Source organism: Gavialis gangeticus, unplaced genomic scaffold, assembly GCF_001723915.1.
Source record: "Gavialis gangeticus isolate Ggan-Ray unplaced genomic scaffold, GavGan_comp1, whole genome shotgun sequence".
In the NCBI taxonomy this organism is placed as follows: Eukaryota; Metazoa; Chordata; order Crocodylia; family Gavialidae; genus Gavialis; species Gavialis gangeticus.
In genome coordinates, this window is record NW_017729024.1 from 35,384,551 (window position 1) to 35,390,618 (window position 6,068).

Below are 6,068 nucleotides of genomic sequence, written 5' to 3' on the forward strand. Positions count from 1 at the left end.
TCCCCCCCTCCCCCCCCCCCCCACCCCCCCCCCCCCCCCCCCCCCCCCCCCCCCCCCCCCCATAAACAGTTTCATTTCTGGAGTGCCTCTTCCTAATCTCTCCCTCACACCTCTGAGCAAAAAAAATCCCTCCATAAACAAAAAGAAAAGCTCTTCTGCTTGGAAGGATGTGCATATGCAGAGGGAGAAAAAGGGAAGACTTTATGTAGCTTTACAGAACTTTCATTTTCCAAGCCTCATTTCTTCAGTGTCTTTTATTACAAAGACACATGTGCACAGAGTACAGAATGCTAATGAGTTCAGGGAATATTTTAGAAAGGCATCTTAGTAGTCACACTGGGTCTTGTTTCTCTGGGGTTTTTTTTTCAATTTTTGTAACATTAAAAATGGAAAAGTGAAATGGTAGCAGGGGACACACTCTGAACTCTTTTACACTAGTGTACATCAGGAGGAGCACCAGTGAAATGACTGGAGATACAAAAGGGGAAATTGCACCCCATGGGATACCTTTGGAGTCATGTTAGTCTCTGGTGGTAGCAACTGCTTCTAGGGATTTCCCTGCTTCTACCTGGGCTGGCGTGTGACGGCTCAGAATGACTGTGTTGTGTCTGGCATTTAGTACCCTTGGTCCTCACTGATCTGTATGTCACAGCTCAGCATTCAGAAGCTGTTCAGTCACTGAAGAGATCTGCAGAGGAGAAGCACCAGATACTTACTGTGTCTATTTTAGACCTTATCTGCTAAGACCTGGCCTTGCCTTCCCTTCAGTTCTTGCTCTGAGCTGTGCCTAGCCTTGTCTTCATCCTTAACTCCAGCTGTTGAATCCTTGGCTCCTAATTCCCTTACCTCCTTTGGCACACTGGGTTGTTCTTAGGGCATAAGTTCTGGCTCAAAAACCCTTACTGTGACCCTGATTTCAACTGCCTGTGGCCTAGTCATGACACAGTGGTGAATTTATGCCACCAGAAGGAACCTCTGGGGTTGGATAGGACAGGGGTTCTCAACCTTTTTCTCCCTGAGCACCCCCCGCCCCCAGCATGCTATAAAAACTCCATGGCTTGGCCCAGCTCCCCAGGTCTGCCTGCATAGCCCTGTATACAGCAGGTGGGGGTTGGCAGTAAGGAGTTCTTGGGTCCCACTCATTTGAACCCGCCCATTTTTGGGGACTTTCCTTAGCCACAGGGGGCCAAGGTGGCTCCCCCCCATGCTGGGCCAGGCCAGTCCAGGCCAGGCCAAACTGGGTGGACCCTCTTAAACCTGCTTGTAGCCCCCCAAGGGGGGGAGCTCCTTACCTGATTCAGGGACATAAAGTTGCCAGCTGTTGCTCTCATAGTGTGATCCAAGAGACCCCGAGGGGCCATGGACTCCTGGTTAAGAACTGGTATGGGAGACTTTTCATGGTGTTATTGCTTTTTGGTTATACTGTACTCTCTTGAGACTTGGTGCAGAAGAATGATATGGCTCTGAAGCATCAATAAGCATTGGATCAGGCCCTTACTTCAGAAATTATTATTCAATGCACAGTTAGAAAGTATTTCTGCATTGCATGATGACTCCCAGTAGAATCATGGACTACTAGGGCTGGAAGGGACCTCGTGAGGTTATTAAACCCAAGGCAGGATCACCACTGACTAAACTATCCAGGGGCAGATTCAGAGGGGGCACAGTAGCACAGTTGCACTCTCCTTTTGGATCATGCTATGAGAGCAACAGCTGGCAACTTTTTTTATGTCCCTGAATCAGGTAAGAATCCCTCCCCCATTTTCAGCACCAGGTTCCTTCCCCCTCCATCCCTCTCTCTCTTCCCCTCCATCACCTGCCGCTGCTGTCCCCAGCTGATTTGAGAGTGGTGGAGCTCTGGAGCTGCTCCTGCCCTACTCAAGCCAGGCTACACAGATGAGTTTGAGAGACAGGCTCAGCTTGGGACTGTGGGTAGGTTCCCCCTTCCCATCCAGTCCTCCTGGGTGTTCCCTGTTAGCCCAGAAGCAGGTTCAGGCAGTAGAAACCCACATGACACTGCTGCTGTCCCCAGTCAAACCCAGCTCCCCATGCAGCCACTTCCCACAGCCCTGGCTGAAGTGAGGCAGGAGTGGCCAGGGTGTTGGTGGTAGAGAGGCCAAGGGGAAGGATAAGAGGGGGAATGCGAGGGGAGGGGAGGTGCTGTGAGCACAAAGGGGAAGGGAGAGAGTGCTGAGAGACTGTTACCTTATTTAGGGACTTAAAATCTCTTGCTGCTGTTCCCATGATGTGGTTTTCTTTACTGGTATGGAGTGGGGAGGGGGGCTGGGAGTGGGAGAGTGCAACCACCCCTGTAGCAGAGGTCACTATTTATGTGGCCCCCTTTCTAATATCTTAGATCTGACTGTGAAACTATCCCAGTCGAGTGTTTGTCTAAACACTTTGCTCCTCCATATACAAAAGCAGCCAAAGCCACCCTATTTAAAATGACTTTCATTTAAACTGGAAGTGGAGGAGGCAAACAGAAAGGAACAAATTTAAGGTCTCCAGCAGAAGGAGAAAATCTCCTCAGCCACAGAAAAGCTGCTGCTGTCCACAAATCACATGTAATGGTGCAGGACACAGAAAACAAAATTGTTACAGCTCCATCACTACATACATCACCATTTTGGTTTTTTCCTGAGTCTTGCTGAACTTGGCAGCAAGCCCAGCAACAGATGTTTTGCACCGCACTGACATATAGTGTGGTAAGACCCAAGACGGATGTATAATTTTGCAGCAAGCTTGTGAGATCATTTTTTGTGCACTCATCCCTGCAATTTAGCTGACTATTTTTCAGAGACAGAAGGAGTACCACTTTTGGCAACTGTGAATACCATCCGCTTCAGAGGTAGATTCTTGTCTCCCTTGCAACATGGCTTTGTTCCACAGAATGGATCTCCAAAGTGATGGTAACCCATTTTTGGTTCAAATAGGGTAGAGGCTGCAAAATGTTTTCTGCAAATATTCCTTTCAAATTGTTTTCATTTAAAATGTGTTCACTCTCCAGGCCTGGGCATAAGCATAATTTCATTTGTTGTGCGCACTAATGTAAATTACACTGGGATATAGAGTGGATGGAGAATGTGTTATCCCCTAAAAATGAGGTTATTGCAACACCTTGTCATTTAGTGGTAGGGGAACCTTGCTGCGTTGAGCAAATGGCTGCCCTAAATATCTCTGGACCCACACTGATGTAACTTAACACAGCATATTTTTACTGCTGTCAGGAGTCAGGGCAGCCAACAGATAGACAAGCCCCCAGCTGGTAGAAGTGCTTGGTTGTGGTTGCTGTGTATACACAACAGAACTTATTGTGATCTTTGAGCTTGTAACAGGGCATATTTCCTTTCTGTCTAACCCCAGTGGTCATTGGTCCCCTAGTCTGGCTCCTGATCCCTTGGTTCTGATTTCCCAGTTTGGTTCCATATGACTAAGCAGCGTTCCTGCTTCTTTGCCTAACTCCCAGTTTCCTGCTCCTGCTTGTGTCCCTGCCTAACTCTAGTGTTTGGACTCCCCAGCTCATGGCTCTTGAACTTTAATCCTCTAATCCACATTTAGGTTATGCCTGTCACAACTGTGTTTTTTTCCTTTGAGTAACTGCAAGCTACAATGGTGTGTGGCTATATAGTGTATGCCCACTCCTTTTTTTACACTGGTCTAGAGTGTGGTCATGCCAGTGTAAACATGTTGCACATCCAGGCCCTCTGTGACTATTCCAGTGAATTAGTTTACTGGGAGGAATGGTTTAATTTTAGAGTAATATTTTTGCTATTTGATGGTTTTATTGCAGTATCTGAGGCCCCAGTGAAGATGGAAGGCATGCTTGCCCTGCATCCTGGAGGTATCATTGTAACACGGGAAGGTGCACCTGAACTAACTTTAGTTTAGTCAGCTCGAATACCAAGAGCAGTGAAGCACTGATGCCACAAGCTTCAACTTGGGTTGTTACTATTTATTCATGTGCTCTGGGAGGCACTTGGATTAGAGCCACTCCAAAAGCCACTTTAATTAAAGCACCCTATGTATCAGAATCCCCATGCGTAAAAATGGCAGCAGGGTTGCTTAAACTAAATTTTGTTAGATAAGCTTTAGTTAAAGCACCCCCACCACCATTTTTAAGCACAGGGATGCTAATACATGAGATGCTGGAGTCTGCTGGAGTGCAGTGATTAGTTATCACGCTCGATTAATCGAGCCTGCTCTGATGCCCTGAAATTACTGCTCATGTATAGGCACCCAGATGGGACACTGCACACTTCTTCAAGTAGCTCTCCTGTGCTGAAGTCTAATGCTACTGTGAATACACTGCTGCTATTACTTGGGCCAGCCAGATTAAAGCTAGCTTGCTTACATATCCTGCAGTCAAACATCTGGATTGCAGGGTAGACATGCTTCAAGCACAAAGATGGAGGATGCTCTTGTGGTTAAGGCACAAGCTGTATCTGGTACTAAGGGCAAGTCACAACCCCTCAACCCCACTCTGCAAAGAACAGATGATGGAAACCACTTTCTTTCTACCTTTTCTCTTCTTTTCACCTTTTCTCTGGGTTTTCACTTTAAACTGCAAGCTCTCTATATGTTTGTGAAGTGCTAAGCAAAATGGAGTCTTAAGCCTCCAAGTGATGTAAATTATAACAATAATTTAATAATAAAGAGAGAAGAGGGTAGAGAAGGAAGGTAGCAGTAACTGGGAAAGATAGCATAGCTGTGTGCACTTAATGAATCCTGAAGAACATTTGTGGAGAGAGGAGAGGAAAATGTAAATATTTGCACTGGAAACCTGATTTTAAGAACCCACATCTTGATAGCAACTAGAAAGACACTAGGTGACTCATGTGTCCAATCAAAACAAGAAGAATTCCTCCTAACAAGCTGGAGACTTAACCAACTTATTTGGCAAATCATTTCAAATACTGCATGAATTGGAGAACACTGCAATCTGCTCATAGGCAGTTCATTAGTAGAAAAAGAAGCTGTATTTGCTGAACAAATGAGTCATCATGAATTATTTGCCCAGTTCCAATAAAGGGTCATGGCTTCAAAAAGTTTCTGCATCTACTCTGTGTAATCTACAGTCCACTCCTTTCTATCATGACACAGATGCTGCGTTCTTAGGTGAAGGTCTGTAAACAAGCCTCCTTCAGTGCACTGCTGTCCTGTACTTTTTGCTTTTTCTCTGAAATTACCCCTAACTTCAGGTCTAGGAAGATCATAAAGCATAATGCTTAAAAACACCTACATTCATGAATTGAGGAAAACAACAAGGAACTATGAGTGGAGGAAGAGAGAGGGGTTGTTAGCTGATTTTTTATGTAATAGATCAGGCTGCAAATGGGAGAAAACAAACATAAACTACTTTGCCCTTGTGCTGCTGCTCAAATGAGAACAGGAACATAATACTCAAGAATAATTGTGTCTGAGATATACTGTAAACATGATAGACAAATACAAAGAACACCTTTGTTAGCTGAGATCAACAAGAAACATCTTAAAGGAAAGAAAAATGAGAAATAACTTTGATACTCTTTTTCGTAAAAAAAAAAAAGGTAGATAGTATCAATCTATCCGATTGTTTGATAAATACTGCTGCTAAAAGCTGGTAATTTGGGCTGGTAATTGCTTTGGCTTCCAGCAAGAGCCAAAAAGAATGTTTCTTCTAGTTATTAATTCAATTTTACTACCTTTGAGTTAGCAAACTGTCTGTGTTGTTCTATAATGGTGCTCCACAAAAAAGTGGTGCACACAATGGCAAGGAATCATAAAATGCTACACATAATTAAGACACATGCCATTAGAGGTGGAAAGGTCTCCCTGTGTTTGGGGTAAAGCTGTATCTCATTCCTTTCATACTCCAGTGAGGCAGGAGTCTTTTCTCACGCTGGAGATAAATGAATTCACAACACCCTTGTGAGTTAAGGAAATGCTGTTATCCCCATTTTTAAACGGGAATGGAAGCTTAGAAAGAGTAAGTGACATTTTCAAAATACATTATGGAACAGGAAAGTGAACCTACGTTCCCCAAGCCCCAGGCTAATATGCAAACCAGTGGATCATCTTTCCCCTCAGTC